The following is a 15118-nucleotide window of genomic DNA, read 5'->3' as shown; positions in this document are numbered from 1 at the left end:
GTGGAGCGGTGTTATTCAGGAGTTTGTACAGAAATTATGTCACTTCAACCATGAGGAGGAGGCTTTCTGCTTTTGAATAAGCGTTTTTCACGGGTGTCGTGTCGACACGCTACATTTAAAGTCTTTGAAAGCAGGAAAAGAGAAAACCCAAAGACTGCTAAAAGTCGAGAGACGGTATGCACAGTTTTAATTTGGGTGCATGCACTACAATTTTCATCTCATGAGCGGCAATATGTTCTTAATTTTAATCATAGGCACATTTTTTAGAAGAAAATTTCCAGCAATCAGTGTCTAACACATGCCCCCCCTTTCCATATACTCAAAAACGTCAACTTTGCAGAAAGAAAAAAATCACTACCAGTTCTCTTTGTCCATTTGTTTGAGTGCAGTTCACTTTAGAACATTAATGTGATGCATTTAATGTTCGATGCTTGCACCAGATGCACTGTAATTACATAAAAAATAGTCAAAGTAAGAGATGTGCTTGAGGGATCTGGCATCTAGGTGATATCCCAGCCTAAGACACATCAGATGACCCATTCAGCAGCCTGGTTGCTGCTATTACTGTATAACCAGTAAGTAATCCACTCTACAGCCTCATTTGGAAGTTTTTATCCAAACAGTAACCACCGATGAAAAGAAAACAAGCCAAACTATGTGTAAGACCTCTGGTGGTCATGTGACAAAAAGCATATAAAATCATTAAACGATGGACGTTACCTTTGGGTCTGAAAAGTGATCGGTGCAGAAAAACCTGTAACCTGGATTCTTTTTGCAACCACCAGGGGGCGATACATGTGGCAAAAAGACTGTAACGCGTATAAAAACGGCCCTCTGACCCGCCACTATCATATATGGCTTCAAAACATCAAGATGGTGATGGTGAAAATGCTCAACTCTCGTCTGAGACCAGAACTTCACAAACCAATGGGTGACATCACAGGAGCTGCATCTATCTTTTGCACTATGACTGGTAAATGTGGTAAGCTGTAAAAAGGAGCTACATAACATGTGCTTCAAGTTGTCAAATGGCACCTTTTAAACCAAACATGATCCTTTGAATGTAGCCAAGATTTATTTATCCTTTCATTTTTTATTTGTTTGATTAACCATAACTTAGTGCTTATCAAAATGTAAGCAAAATATTTCATATTGGAAAGTTAGGACCTGAATTTGTGACCTGATCACTGTGAAGGTCCCAGCATAGTACTGCATGGTAGTATGTATGTTCTGCATGTAGGTGCTAATATGTTATCTAGCTGTCTAGTACCACTTTGGGGGCACTATCAAAAATATGTGAAACAGCCACAGATTGTATATAAAAGATACACACACAAGTCTGTCAGGATGCATACATATAGCTTGCAGATCCTTTCATGTAGCAAACTTTTCAACCAGCAAGTATCATAAACATAGCATGGTTATCACTGGGCAGTGCACTGATGGCTTCCTACATGCATCCTCCTAAGCCTCTGCAGAATTCCCATAATGCTTTTCTCTCCATAGTTAAGTCTACTGCCCCTTATTTTTGCTAAACTACAACCTTTGAATACATTAAATGCATACTGAGCTGGCTATTAGGTGGAGAAAGCTGTTTGCTGGTGATGTGTATGGTACAGGTTAAACATGTAATGGATTTGAATAAGTTTAAAACGGCTGAACTTGGGCACCAGAACAAGGAAGGATAGGGACAGTGAAAGGGTGCCCAACAGCTTGTTTTTACCCCTGGCCCACTAACAGGGATGTCTGGCTGTATTCTGTATGTGGTTGTGTGTCAGGGGATGTGGCATAAATGATGGAGGTATAGTTTAGGAGAACAGAGGAATTCTCAGTGGGGGGATTTGTAGGTTTTGATCCCAGCTAATTAATGTGAATCCCTCAATGGGAGTAATGATATCTGTGACTAGGAAGTTTGAAGGGGACTCTCTGGTCTCTGTGTATTTATACATATATATGTGTGTGTGTGTTTTCATGCATGTGTGCATATGTGTGTGTGTGGAGGATGTGTGATAATCAAAGGCTCTGAAGTGCGTCTCTGTGGACTCAGCTCTCTGCTCTCGAGGAGGCAGGGGGCGTTCAAGCCATTGTTCCATCAATCTCCCCATTAACTACAAACACTGGGAAACTTTAATTAATCTGGAGCCACAGATGATTAATTAACTTTAAGACTTTTCCCTTTTTTTCCCTTTCCTGCTACACATTTCACTAAATCCCCGAGCCACGAAAAGTGCTAATTTAGCCACATAATTTACAAATCCAATTAAAGCCAATATTAAGGCATCACAATATGCTGTCCTGTGTTCTCTGGTCTTATAAGACTATTCTCTTTTGTGGCTCGACTAGTGGTGAATACCAACACACGTAAGCTGAGCTGACTGTATTAAACAGGGGTTAAGAGTTGTAATAAGTTCGATTATTTTATGGAGTTTATTATGCTGTGTTATCCTGTTAGGGAGGTGACGCTGTGGCAGCGGATTGGTAATCCACACAGTTTTAGTCTCACCAAGCGGTTTCCCGCTCTACCACCACGGACGCAATCCTCACACATCCCAGTTTGAGAGAGGGAGGCCCAGACTGGATGTGGGTGGATGAACGTGTTGACGTATGACAGAGAAAGGAATCTACCTTTAAAGCAAGCTTTTTTCATCTTTTAGTTTCTGTTTTGCTCAGTTTGCTGTTGAATCTTTTTTGTATTTTATGTTATGTTGTTTTTTAATGTGTTAAGTGCTCCTGTAGCACCTCCCCTCTGCTGCTAAATTCAATTCAATTCAATTCAATTTTATTTATATAGCGCCAAATCACAACAAAAGTCGCCTCAAGGCGCTTCATAGATACAGAGAAAAACCCAACAATCATATGACCCCCTATGAGCAAGCACTTTGGCGACAGTGGGAAGGAAAAACTCCCTTTTAACAGGAAGAAACCTCCGGCAGAACCAGGCTCAGGGAGGGGCGGGGCCATCTGCTGCGACCGGTTGGGGTGAGAGAAGGAAGACAGGATAAAAGACATGCTGTGGAAGAGAGACAGAGATTAATAACAGATATGTTTGGCCTATATGAATATAGGCCAAACATTTCTGTTTTCAAATATTCCCAAACTTCCTTCTCTTCCTCCCTGATACAGGCTGCGTGACCAATAACAGCCCTGAGGAGGCATCTCCGTAATTCCCTGTAAATGACAACTAATGAAGATGGTACGTACTCTCATTGCTTTGTGTCTTTGAGGGGGAAGGGTTGTTCGGTTCAGTTAATGCAAACGTATGCATCCGTTTTGTTTTATTCAGTCGCCTCATGGAAACTGGAAAAAACTAAATGCTCCTTTTCTCATTTTCTTCTCCTCAGCGACGTCAACGGTCAGAGACGAGCGCTCTCCTTTTTGGCTGTATCGAGCACACGCTCAATTAGCGTCGCATGGTAGGTGAGAGCCATTTCGAAAACATTTCTCATTACACCTTATCGCAGGGGCGCAGAGGGGGGCAACATGAAGCAAATTAGAGGGGTGAATGAGAGTTGGAGAACGAAGGAAGAAGGGAGGGCTGGAGACATCAAAGGGTTCCCACTCTATTTAAATTGAGTGATCTTGTGTGAAAGATCCCCACTACATAAAGATTAACCCCATCCTCCCTCCCACACACACACACACACACACACGGGGCTAATATCTCACACCCACATACCCTTGGATTTATGTGTCAAGGGTTAATAACTACGGGGATGAGGACACTGGGGGGTATGTGTGGGGCGTTCCTGCAGATGCACGTGTGTGTTCACTTATATGTGGAATCTGCATTTGTATGAATTATTGGAGCGGGGGAGACGGGACAAGAAGCGGGCAGCAGAGGTGGGGATCGCAGAGTGAGCGCGAGAGAGGCTCAGTTTCATCTTAGACCGAGAGACTGACGTGCTACAAATCCCACCAGCAGCACCACCAAACAGACCTGCCAGCACTTCTCGGGAAACCACTGACACACACTCTCTCTCTCTCTCTCACACACACACACAAGCGCAGAGGCGGAGAACTGATGTGTTGCTTGTTTTCTTCCAGTTTCATCATGTACGTCAGCTTTTCATTAAGTTCCAGGGACTTGTAAAGTGAGTGCAGAGACTCACTGAAGCTCCTCTGGTTTTTCCTTTTGTTTGCAACATGCCTGTACGTGTGTGGGTTTTTTAGTGTTTGTGCATGCATGTGTGTGGATTTGTTCCTCTACCTGTTTGTGCCTGGTGTCTTTTAGTATATAAAAAAATGTGTGTGTGAGAATCCTGTCTTCCCCACGCTGTGTATGTGCGTGTGTGTCTGCTCAATCCCACCCAGTGGATTAGTGACGTCAGAGGAGCTCACCCTCTCCCTCTGATAAGGGGCGTGCGCCGCTGCCGCCCGCTCCCTGCTCCCCGTGCTCAATTTCAGATAGCGCTAATGGAATCTGTCCCGCGCGATTGTAATGCGAGTGAGACTCATTTTCCACGGAGCTTGGAGCTGTCAGCTTGGCAGGACAGTGAAGAGGAGGGGATGTTGGGAAGGAGGAAGGGAGAACCAAGGAAGTGAGAGGGTTGATGGGAGGATGAGGAAGGAGAGGATGATGAGGAGAGTGTGTGTGTGTGTGTGTGGCTGACGTGTTTTGGTAGGCCTCTTCCTTCTTGTCAGAAAGCTGTTGTCTAGCTTCCCCCACGCTACTCATTATGGTGCATGCCTATACACACAAAGACACACATTTCCAGATTAACGTCTTGTGATTTAGGTGTTTTTTGGTTAAATTGCAAGTTGCTAAAATGTGTGTTCACTTAATGCTTTTCTAGCATTATGGAACACCAAACATGGGATCCCGGGAAAGTGGAGAAATTTTAGAGACATTACTTTGCTGTAAGTATTTCCCATGAAAAGTATTCACAGAGACGTCTTTGGAGAGTATTACACTAGATTATGATTAGGGGTGGGGGAAAAAATCGATACTGTGTAGTATCGTGATATTTTGTTTGCTAATAATGTATCGATACAGCAGAAATCGATATTTTGTTACAAAAAAGGTTTTTGTGCTCTGACTTCAGAGCATGTTGATCCTTTTTCTGAGCAAGAATCCTGACATTCCTTCACTGTCCAAATGTGTTTAACTTTTGTTTTGGCAGCAATAAACATGACAGTTTACTTATTTTAATTTAAGACATGTTTTATTTTAATTAAGTTTAAAACTTTTTTATTTAATGTAAAATTATATTTTGTTTTAATTTACTTTCAAGTTCTTCAGTTGCTGAAGGGGCTGCATAGTTTTCATAAACTGCATCGTTCAGAATAGCTATAATTGTACCAGATGGTTGCATTCAGTTAAGTTGGACTAGACTGTAATACAAACCGTTCAGTTTGTCAACAATAAAACTGAAATGAGAGAAAGACTGAGTGCGAGACTTTGATATTAGATAAAATGAATATTGATAAAGTTTACCTTTATGTACAGAATCTGAATATCGCAAAATATTTTTAAAAATTGCAATAATATCGTATCGTGGGATGTATGGTGATTCCCACCTCTAATTATGATATCACCTTTTAAGATGTTACTACTGAATCAATCTGGAAACATGCGGGACAGTGTGCTTAGCCTTAAAGGGGAATGGACAATTTTTTTTCTAGAATTCCAGAGTAAGGAAAGAGGGCTTGAAGAAAATGAATGCTCGTTTAAAAATTCCCTTTTTCTTATATGCTGGTCATTCTCGGAAAATTCAAAGCTTAGAAAAGCTAAACCTGTTCATTTGCTTTTCAAGGGTGTTAAAAGTACAGACTTTCTTTACTTAAGTAGAAGTACAGATACCTGTCCTAAAAAATACTCCAGTAAAAGTTGAAGCACTGAAGTAACTTCTTTACTGAAGTAGAAGTGCAAAAGTACACACCCTGAAAATAAGAAAGTAAAAAGGACATTTCTATTAGACATTTTAGTACAAAGGTAACTGAACGAAGGACACATGCTATGAGAGGGAATTTAAAAAAATATCTATTTTCTGCTGCCTACGTGGTAGAGGATGACTTTGCCTCTACACTTAAACAGTAAAATGAGTACACTGACACTATACTGTCACGGTACTGGGTCGTGTGACCCAGTGTTTGAGTTTTATGTATTTTTTGTATTCATTTTCAATCTAGTTAAATTCTAGGTTGCTGTTCAGAACTTATTTCTTAGTTATTTCTGTCATCTCCGCCTGTACTCAGTCTCCCTGGTTCCCAGTATACAGTTGGTATAAGGTTTGAATTCAGTAAATTAATCTAAATATCATCAGCTTAACTGCAAATTCATCTCTGCTACATTTCATGTAACCTAAATCTGACCGTGAGCACAACACAGTGCAGTACTGCAAACTAACCTGCTTATCCTGGACAAAACTACCCAGTACTTTCATGCAACACTTGAATAACACAAAGTTGATATACTTAGTTTGTTTTGCAGCATGTTTCAATAAATGGAAATACATAATTTGTCAAAACACATCGTGTACAAATCCAATATGTCATATGATGACATTTCATGTAACCTTTAAATCTGCAGTTTCTCAAGTGTCGCTGAGCAGTCCTTAAATTTAATTATAACCTGTCTTCTTTCTCTCCTGTCTCGTCTGCCTTCCTACAGCTTAAAGAAGCAAGTCTGAAAATGTAATAGAAAGTACAGATATTTGTTTAAGTAAAAAGTTATCAGAAGAAAAAACTGAAAATTCTACCTAAGTACAGTAACAAAGTATTTATACTTAATTACTTTCCACTTCTGTTGCTTTCCATGTGAACCAGTTACTTGCATGCTAATCTTACTTAGCACTCAAAGTGCTTTTAGACTACAAACAACCCCCATATTCAGCAATTCATACACATGTTAAATAAATTCAGTCACATGTCCATGCAGTGGTTTGTTCTATGCCTTTTACAGTTATAGTGTATAACATCTCACTACTAGCTGCCAGTCCACTGTTATTACGTGTCCCCATCTATTGACTCTGGAGGAGATTTGTGAAAGGAGTCTGACTTGATAGTGAGGTGGGTTGTTGAGGATATCCTGAACTTTTCTCTCAGTAAGCTTTGCCGTTTTGCTGCTGTTAGCTGCTGTTAGCTGCTGTTAGCCACTCCTAGCCTCGATTAGCTGTTGTTGATTAGCTGATGTTAACCAGTTTTGGTAAAACTGTCTTTGAAATGGATCTGACAGTGTTGGACACACACTTAGCGAAAAAGCTTTCATATGATGTGAGAATGTAATCTAACTATGTATCAGAGACACTCAAGCCAACATTAGCTAGCACAATGTTGGCTTATAACCCGCTGTTGTAGTTGGTTCTTGCTAGCTGTCTGGAGACAGGAGGGTTGCATGTCTAATCTGCAGACAATAAGTAATAAGTAAACTGTACCTCCAAAAGTTGATTCTGTTCATCTGGACGTAGCGTTTTCTGGGAGAAACGTTTCGTCATTCATCCAAGTGACTTCTTCAGTCTCAGCTGACTGCAGGTTTCCCCAATCTTATAAACAGTACATTTGCATAATGACTGAAACCAGCCCACTGAGGAACAAAGGGCTGGGAGGTCAGTTCCTTAATCGTAATTATGCAAATTCTCACGACCATTGATCAACAACCACTGATCAAAACCCACTGATCAAAGACCACTGATCAATGGCCATGAGTACCATTCACAGAGAGTTGGGGAATGGCTGCAATCACAGCATTGTAAGATGGCGAAAGATGTACCCTTAGGCCCCCTCCTCGATTCAGAGATGGTCTTTCCCTTTTCACGTAAATGGCCTCCTTGACTCCACGCTCAAACCAGCGTTCCTCCCTGTCCAGGATGTGTACATCCTCATCCTTGAAAGAGTGTCTTGTTTTGGGGTTTAAGAGCCACAGAGACCCGGTGTTTTAGCATCTCAACTGCTCCGATACTCCTGACACGTACGGGATCACTACAGGTTTTTGCTTGGGCAGCGGTTGTCCTTCTCTTCTGGATCGGCTGGAGCTTTCTTTAGGTGCCTTTCCAGCTTTGACAAAAGTCCAGCTGGGATAACCACATTTACTCAGGGCCTTCTTGATGTGCTGTTCTTCTGCCTCCCTGGCCGCTGTGTCAGTGGGGATGGTGTTCGCTCTGTGTTGTAGCGTCCTGATGACACCCAGTTTGTGCTCCAGTGGATGATGAGAGTCAAACCTTAAATACTGATCCGTATGCGTAGGTTTATGGCACACGTCAGCTTTTAGATGTCCCCCATTACTGATGGAAACCTCAGTCTAAGAAGGCTAACCTGCCACTTTTCATATCCTCCCTGGTGACGTCCAGATGAACAGAATCAACTTTTGGAGATTTACTTTCCTGGATGATTGAGAATGCATCAAGAAGTAAACTGTACCTTCAAACACTATAATGTTCAATGACACACACACTCAAACTCTGCCCTTGTACTCCATATGTTGCCCAAGGACACTTTGACTAGGATATATGGAATCAAACCTGTGACCTCTCCATTAGTATACAACCCACTCTACCTCTCTTAGGAATGAGAAAGCTCCTGTAGCCAAAGCTCTTGCCCCTTTCATACAGATCAAAATTCACTTCAAAAGAAATTCCACTCATTGCACTGCAGGAAGCAGAAATGTCAGATAAATGCAGCCCAAACTGAAACCTGATCTCTCTGAATGGTTAAACACTGTGAGAGATGAGCGAGAAAATACGTTTGAACTGGCTACTGAGTGTGGGTTGGCTTCATTATACACACTTTGAAAATAAGAAAAAAATGGCAATGTTTACGAGCAGCATGGTTTTAGAAAATAGTACCTGGGGAAAAATCTATAGTAAGATTTTTTTTAATTATTTGTTTGTTTATTTATTTATAAAAAGAAAAAAAATGACACAGAATGATTCATTATTAGTTTTATTCTTGACCACAAATTTCCCAGCTGTCATGGTCCCTGTGCCTCGCTGGCTTGCTCATGTTGGCCACAAGTTTGTTCTGTTTTTTCTCCTGCTTGCCTGGGTGGAGCTCATTGTGGGCTCTCACCCTTGACCCACCCGCCAGCAGTGATTACTACACCTGTTGCTGATCAGGCAGCGTCCCTCTGGCCTATTTAACGCTGCGGCACAGAGTAATAATAATAATAATAATAAATTGGATTTATATAGCACTTTTCAAGGCACCCAAAGCGCTTTACAATGCCACAATTTATTCACACACTGGTGGAGGCAGCTACGGTTGTAGCCACAGCTGCCCTGGGGCAGACTGACAGAAGCGAGGCTGCCATATCGCGCCATCGGCCTCTCTGGCCAACACCAGTAGGGTAAAGTGTCCAAGGACACAACGACCAGGACAGAGAGCCCAGGGATCGAACCGGCGCCCTTCCGGTTACAGATACGCTCCCCAATCCCCTGAACCACGGTCGCTCCAGTAGTGCCCACTACCCAGTAGAGTAGTCGGCGCTGGAATGTTGAACCTCCCGTGTTCGTGCTCTCAGCTCTCTTTCTGAAAGAAACTCTCTTGGTGCTGTGTGGTGTTTTGATCTAATCGGTCTCTCTGGAACTTGTGGCGGACCCAGACCTGTGATCCCCGTGTGTGTGTGTGTTAACATAAGTGGAAATTGGAGCGAGAGTGGCCTTGGAGAAGCGAGCGAGCGTGAGGAGTGTGGGCTGTGTGGAGAGTGAGTGTGGATTCCCTCCCCTGGAGCCCTGAACCCCTGCCCCCTTCACTGTATATACACATCACCGTGCTTTTCCTTCTGTGTTAATAAATTGTCAACCTTTTGCTTACCAGCACGCAGTCTGCACTTGGATCCATCTGTTAGCCGTGACACCAGCAGTGGATATTTTGATTGATACCACAGATGTCCAATAATTATCGAAATCTCGATGTGCTTCAAACAACAGCCTGCAGATGGCAGCGTTTGCCTGATGAACTGTCCAGTGCACACTGACCAGTTCTCATCTCTGGCTGCAATTCGGGTGATGCTTCTCACTTTTCTGCCTCACCGTATCATTTACTAAAACATCTCTCTCGTGTTCATTTTGGCTTCCAGTTTCAAAATATTTGTTTTCTGATGTTCGGATGTGCTGCTCTATTCCCTCGTACTCACTTTCCCGATGAAGTGCGCCAACTGAAGCGAGGCCTGAAATTAAGGCAAAGAAATTAATTCGATTAAATTAGAGTTCATTCGGTCCAGGCCATGCACGTCATGCTGTGATGCTCACTCTCAGTGTCGGTATGTTCAGTGAAGGGGAGGGAAGGAAATACCAATTTGACAGCATTTCAGGGATTACAGCGGTGGAGGGCATCTTTAATCTGGGACAGACTGTAGCATTTGTCTGCACTTAAAACTGCCATCAGTCCAGTCTTCATCTATTGGTCTGTCACACAGTCCCATGCAGTTTAAAAACACACTCTCACACACACACACACACACACGGCTGGAGCTGATTAGACTCTTTAAAATAAATAAGCAGCAACCTAAATCTCACAGCCAGAGCTTTACACAGCGAGGGCCCCCATTACTGAAACTCTGGCCTAAGAGTTTAGTGCCAGCAGACTCTCCTCCTCCAGTGATGGAAGACCGTTTCAGTTCTATGAAATGTCCAGTGCATATTTAGACTTTTCAGACCTTTGCAGTTTTTCCTCATGCGACTGCAAAGCTAAAAATGTCTAATGGACTCCAGTAGAGAGTCGCACAAAGAGCACAACAGGACATATATGCTTCTGCACGTACACAAGCATTGTTGCACGCGTGCAAAAGAGCATATGCTTAATCACCACTAGCGTTTCCCAGGAAATTAAAAAAAAAAAGAAGAAGCCTTGGTGGATTAAATCCTTTTCGAGCCGAACATTAGAGAAGTGCAAAGTTCAGCTCTCAGAGAAAAAAGGCAAATCATTATCTGCCAGAGCGAGAGAGGGAGAATCAGAGGTTGAAGGCGGCAAACTGTGATACTGAGGAAGAAAGGCGTCACGTTGAGAGGAAGACAGACTGATAAAAGAACGGAGCCATCGGCAGAGGAAGAGAGAAAGGGCCCCACAAATTGGCAAAGGGAAGACAGGGTCTCTCTCTGCTTTGCATTTCATTTACATGGCTGGCCGTATCGACCAATCGGATTGGGAGAAGAGCCCGAGGCTTAGGAAGGCGAATAAAGACTCCAAATGCCTTCACTGCTCTCATCCCTCTCTCTCATAATACCCTGTCTGCCCTTCTTTTCTCTCGCTCCCTCTCTTTTCTCTCCTCACTGTCATAATACCCTTTCTCTCCCTATTCTCTTCTCTCTGGCTGGTACTATAAGTAGACCCTGCCCGATGTGATAGTGGGGTGAGGATGGAGAGGAGAGGTGAGGAGGAGGAGGAGGAGGAGGAAGGGAGGGCTGGAGAAATTACTTTTTCTGCCACCCACTGAAAGTAAAAAGCAATATTGTGTAAGTGTGTTCTTGCCTTTACGGATGTATTTGCAGGGACACGTGCACACGTGGAGCGTTTTTGTTCTTCCAAATACAAACCGCACTCAAGCCGGAGATTACGTTTTGGGTTTTTTTGTTGTTGTTCTTTTTGATTGTTGGGTTTTGTGTGTGTGTGTGTGTGTGGTTGTGCAGAGGTGTCCTGTGGAACTCACGAGCACAATGTAACGCCAGCAGAGCATGCAACGGCACGCTCTCAGTACATGTTAATTGATTAATAAGTGCTCTATAATTATTGGGAATAATATGGTGTAATTGCACGCTAAACATCAATGATAATTAGTGTAATACTGATAAGCAGACATGCGACTTTTTTGATGCGCACTTGATGTTTCATGCATGCACAGACACACACACACGCATACACAAGCACGTTATAATGATATACGTCTCATTTAACTCATTTCAATAATGGCATGTAGACAGCCACATTAGAGAAATGCACAAATGGCCCAGGACACATGCAACCGTGTAACACACACACACACACACACACAGCCACACACATAATCCTTGAGGGTACAATTTTATGATGGATTATGACTTGAATAGTATACCACCCATCTGTGCACGACCGAGCCTCCATCCTTTAGTCAAATGAAGAATTTGGGAAAAGAGTTGGAGGATGAGACAGGAACTTTTTCACCTCTTATGCAGATAACAACTATATCCACCACATTATTGCAGCAAATTCAGACGCTCACTTTATGAAGTGGGGAAACAGCATTGTGATGTATTTGGGCAGAAGCAGCAATTCCTCACTGTAAATATCCACGAGTAACCAGTCTGAATCATTGTAGCAGAAGTAAAGGAATATCCACAGTTGTCTGCTTATTGTATACAATTTAACCAAAAATTACTTCTTGTAATTTCCAGATCAATTACATGAACAATGTTATGAAAGAAACAGGTGAACATCCTCGCCTTTTCACTACGCCCTCTTTCATGTTTCCAAAACGATCCTGTGAGCTGGATTGGAGTCTTCGCTTGGCTTATTATGGTTCCCGCACTTTATGTTTGATACCCCTGATTAATTGAGTTTGTATCCGGAAATGGTAAATGAGGAAAGATATTACCTGGCTCAATAAGGCTAGAAAAAAACAAAAGAAAACTAGGAGCAGCCTTGTGTCTCCGGTCTTTAATCTGCTGGACCACCTTACCAGTTTTCTAACGAGGAAGTCAGAGAAACAAAAATCTGTAATGCAAACAATCATCTGAGAAGAATGGGACAACCTGTTTGCAAATACTGGTATGCTTGCAAGGGTCCTATAAACACGGTCAAGCAAAATTATAAGTAGAAAAATACATTATTATAATGGAATCTAACCAGTGAAGGGGAACCAACTTTTATTGCAGTTGGTTCTTAAAAATGGAGCTTTTATGATAGTTTTAATTAGTCAGACATCGTTAATTTTCACATTAATTGGCTCCATTCTTTGTGGGTTTTGGCTGAAATAAATGAAATTCCAGAGAATGACAGCATTTTATAACATTTAGGTAAAAATAGATCAGGTTACACCCCTAGTGAATATTGCTGTTCATAGTGTCGGTCCTCGGGAAATCACCAGAATAGGTCTCGTGAATTTGGGGGATTTTTTTCTTGGAAAAATATGAACTTGAATTGAGTTTTAGCATAGCTATGGCCTATTTTTAACCTTTTTTAAAAAAAAAAAAATTTTATAGAACAATCTGCAGTGTCATCAAAGTGCATTTTCCCATTCTTGAAAATAACGTAGACACATACTAGAGCTACTAGTCACTGTCAAACATCAGCAGGACCCCACATTGACACATGTGTGTCTTCTTACCATTTCCAAAGAAAAACAGTAGTGAATCAGCTATGCCAGCAAGACCCCTTCAAAAAAATATTGCATATCTTGAAAATATTACCGTATTTCCCGGACTACAAAGCGCACCTGAATATTAGCCGCACAAGCTAAAATCAGGGGAAAATCCTGTTTTGTACATACATTAGCCGCACCTGACTAAAAGCCGCAGGGTTCAAAGCTTGTGCAAAAAGTAGCGGCTTATAGCCCGACAATTACGGTAATTGTTTCATAATGTGGTTGAAAATAGGTTAAATTTCATTGGTTGTATGTTCATTACACATAAAATGAAATTTTGCTTTATTTTTGATGATAATAGCTGAAAATCATAAATCAGTATCTCTTATTATTAGGATATTTCTTTAGAACAATTTTAAAAAGGATTTACATTACAGAAACATTTCACTTCTCAAAGTATGGTCATTTATGTGCTCAGTATTTGGCTGGTGATCCTTTAGAATGGATTACTGCATCAGTGCAGTGTGGCATGAAGCCAGTCCGGTTGTGGCTCTGCTGAGGTGTTACTGAAGCTCTGGATGCTGTGATAAAGGCGTTAGGGTTGCTGTATTTTGGGGTTGGGTGTTTCTTAGCCTCCTCTTAACAATAACATAAAAAAATGGTGGGCCAACCACTAGCAACGCAAGCAGATAACATAGCATCACAAATCATCACAGACTGCAGAAACGTCACACTTCACACCCTCCAGACTCCAGGATGTTGATTTCTGAAAGAAATAAACAAATGTACTTAAATCTAAAAAACCTCGGACCACTGAGCAACAGCTCACTTCTTTTTCTCATTAGCCTAGGTAAGACATTTTGGTTCAGGACTGTGATAGTTCCTGTGCATGGTGGCACAATGCACTCGGTTGTCAGTGCATTAAATGCACTCAGTCCACTCCTTGAATCTAGTTTTCTACTTAAGGCTGCGGCCCTTCCTGCTGTTTGTGCATGATGTTCTGTGCCTTAGCCTCCTTGTGAAGGTTGACAATGATCATTTGGTCATTTGGACAACAGTCAAGCCAGCAGTCTTCTCCCAGGAGTGTGGTTTCTTGTGCTGAAGTAGACTAAAAGATGCACCACATGTATGCTGTGTGAACAACAGTCTGCTTTCAAACCGCTGTTTGAAGTTTGAAGTAAAATGCTTCATCACTGCCACCTCCCTAATCTGTAGTAAAACCTCGAGTCATAATCATTCATCACCTACATCATCTTCTTTCTTCTTCTCTTTCTCTCTGTCACACACACACACACACACACACACACACACACACTTCCCCTTCATTGCCGTTAATCATTAATAACAATACCTTATTTGTCGGGGAGAAATGTTTACAATGAGATCCCCCCTCTAGGCGTGTCAACCCCTCCTCCGACACCCCAGTATGTCAGTGTGCCACCAATTACTGAGCACAAACTGAATGAGGTCATAACAGGATGGGGTCATTAGCAAAACAAACCAGCCACCCCCATGGGGCAAAAAAAGAGGCAAGGCAGAGAGGGAAGACAGTGGAAGAGCAAACCCCCCCCCCCCCAATCCCACCGTGATTGAATTTGCACACAAGCACGAGCCCAGTGGCGCTTTAATAGCCCGCCTCTTCTTTTTTTACCGCCATAAAAAAAGAGCGACAAGGTCAATTTTGTTAAATGTCCTTGAGCGCTCGGGGTGCCGATAATTTTTGCGCAGTTCGTCTTTTTTGGCTGCATGTCAGGATCTTGGCATCCATTTACATCACCTTCCAGTAATTTGTGTGATAGGTTTAGTCCACACATGTCATTAAAATATACTTAGATGCCACTAAAGCAGCGAATTACATCATGCATACAAAAGCAAGCGATGGCAGTTGAATTTACATGCAAGCAACTG

The sequence above is a fragment of the Neolamprologus multifasciatus genome, chromosome 15 (genome assembly GCF_963576455.1).
Source record: "Neolamprologus multifasciatus chromosome 15, fNeoMul1.2, whole genome shotgun sequence".
Lineage (NCBI taxonomy): Eukaryota > Metazoa > Chordata > Actinopteri > Cichliformes > Cichlidae > Neolamprologus > Neolamprologus multifasciatus.
The sequence above is the reverse complement of the archived record's forward strand: the minus strand, read 5'-3'. Positions refer to the sequence as shown.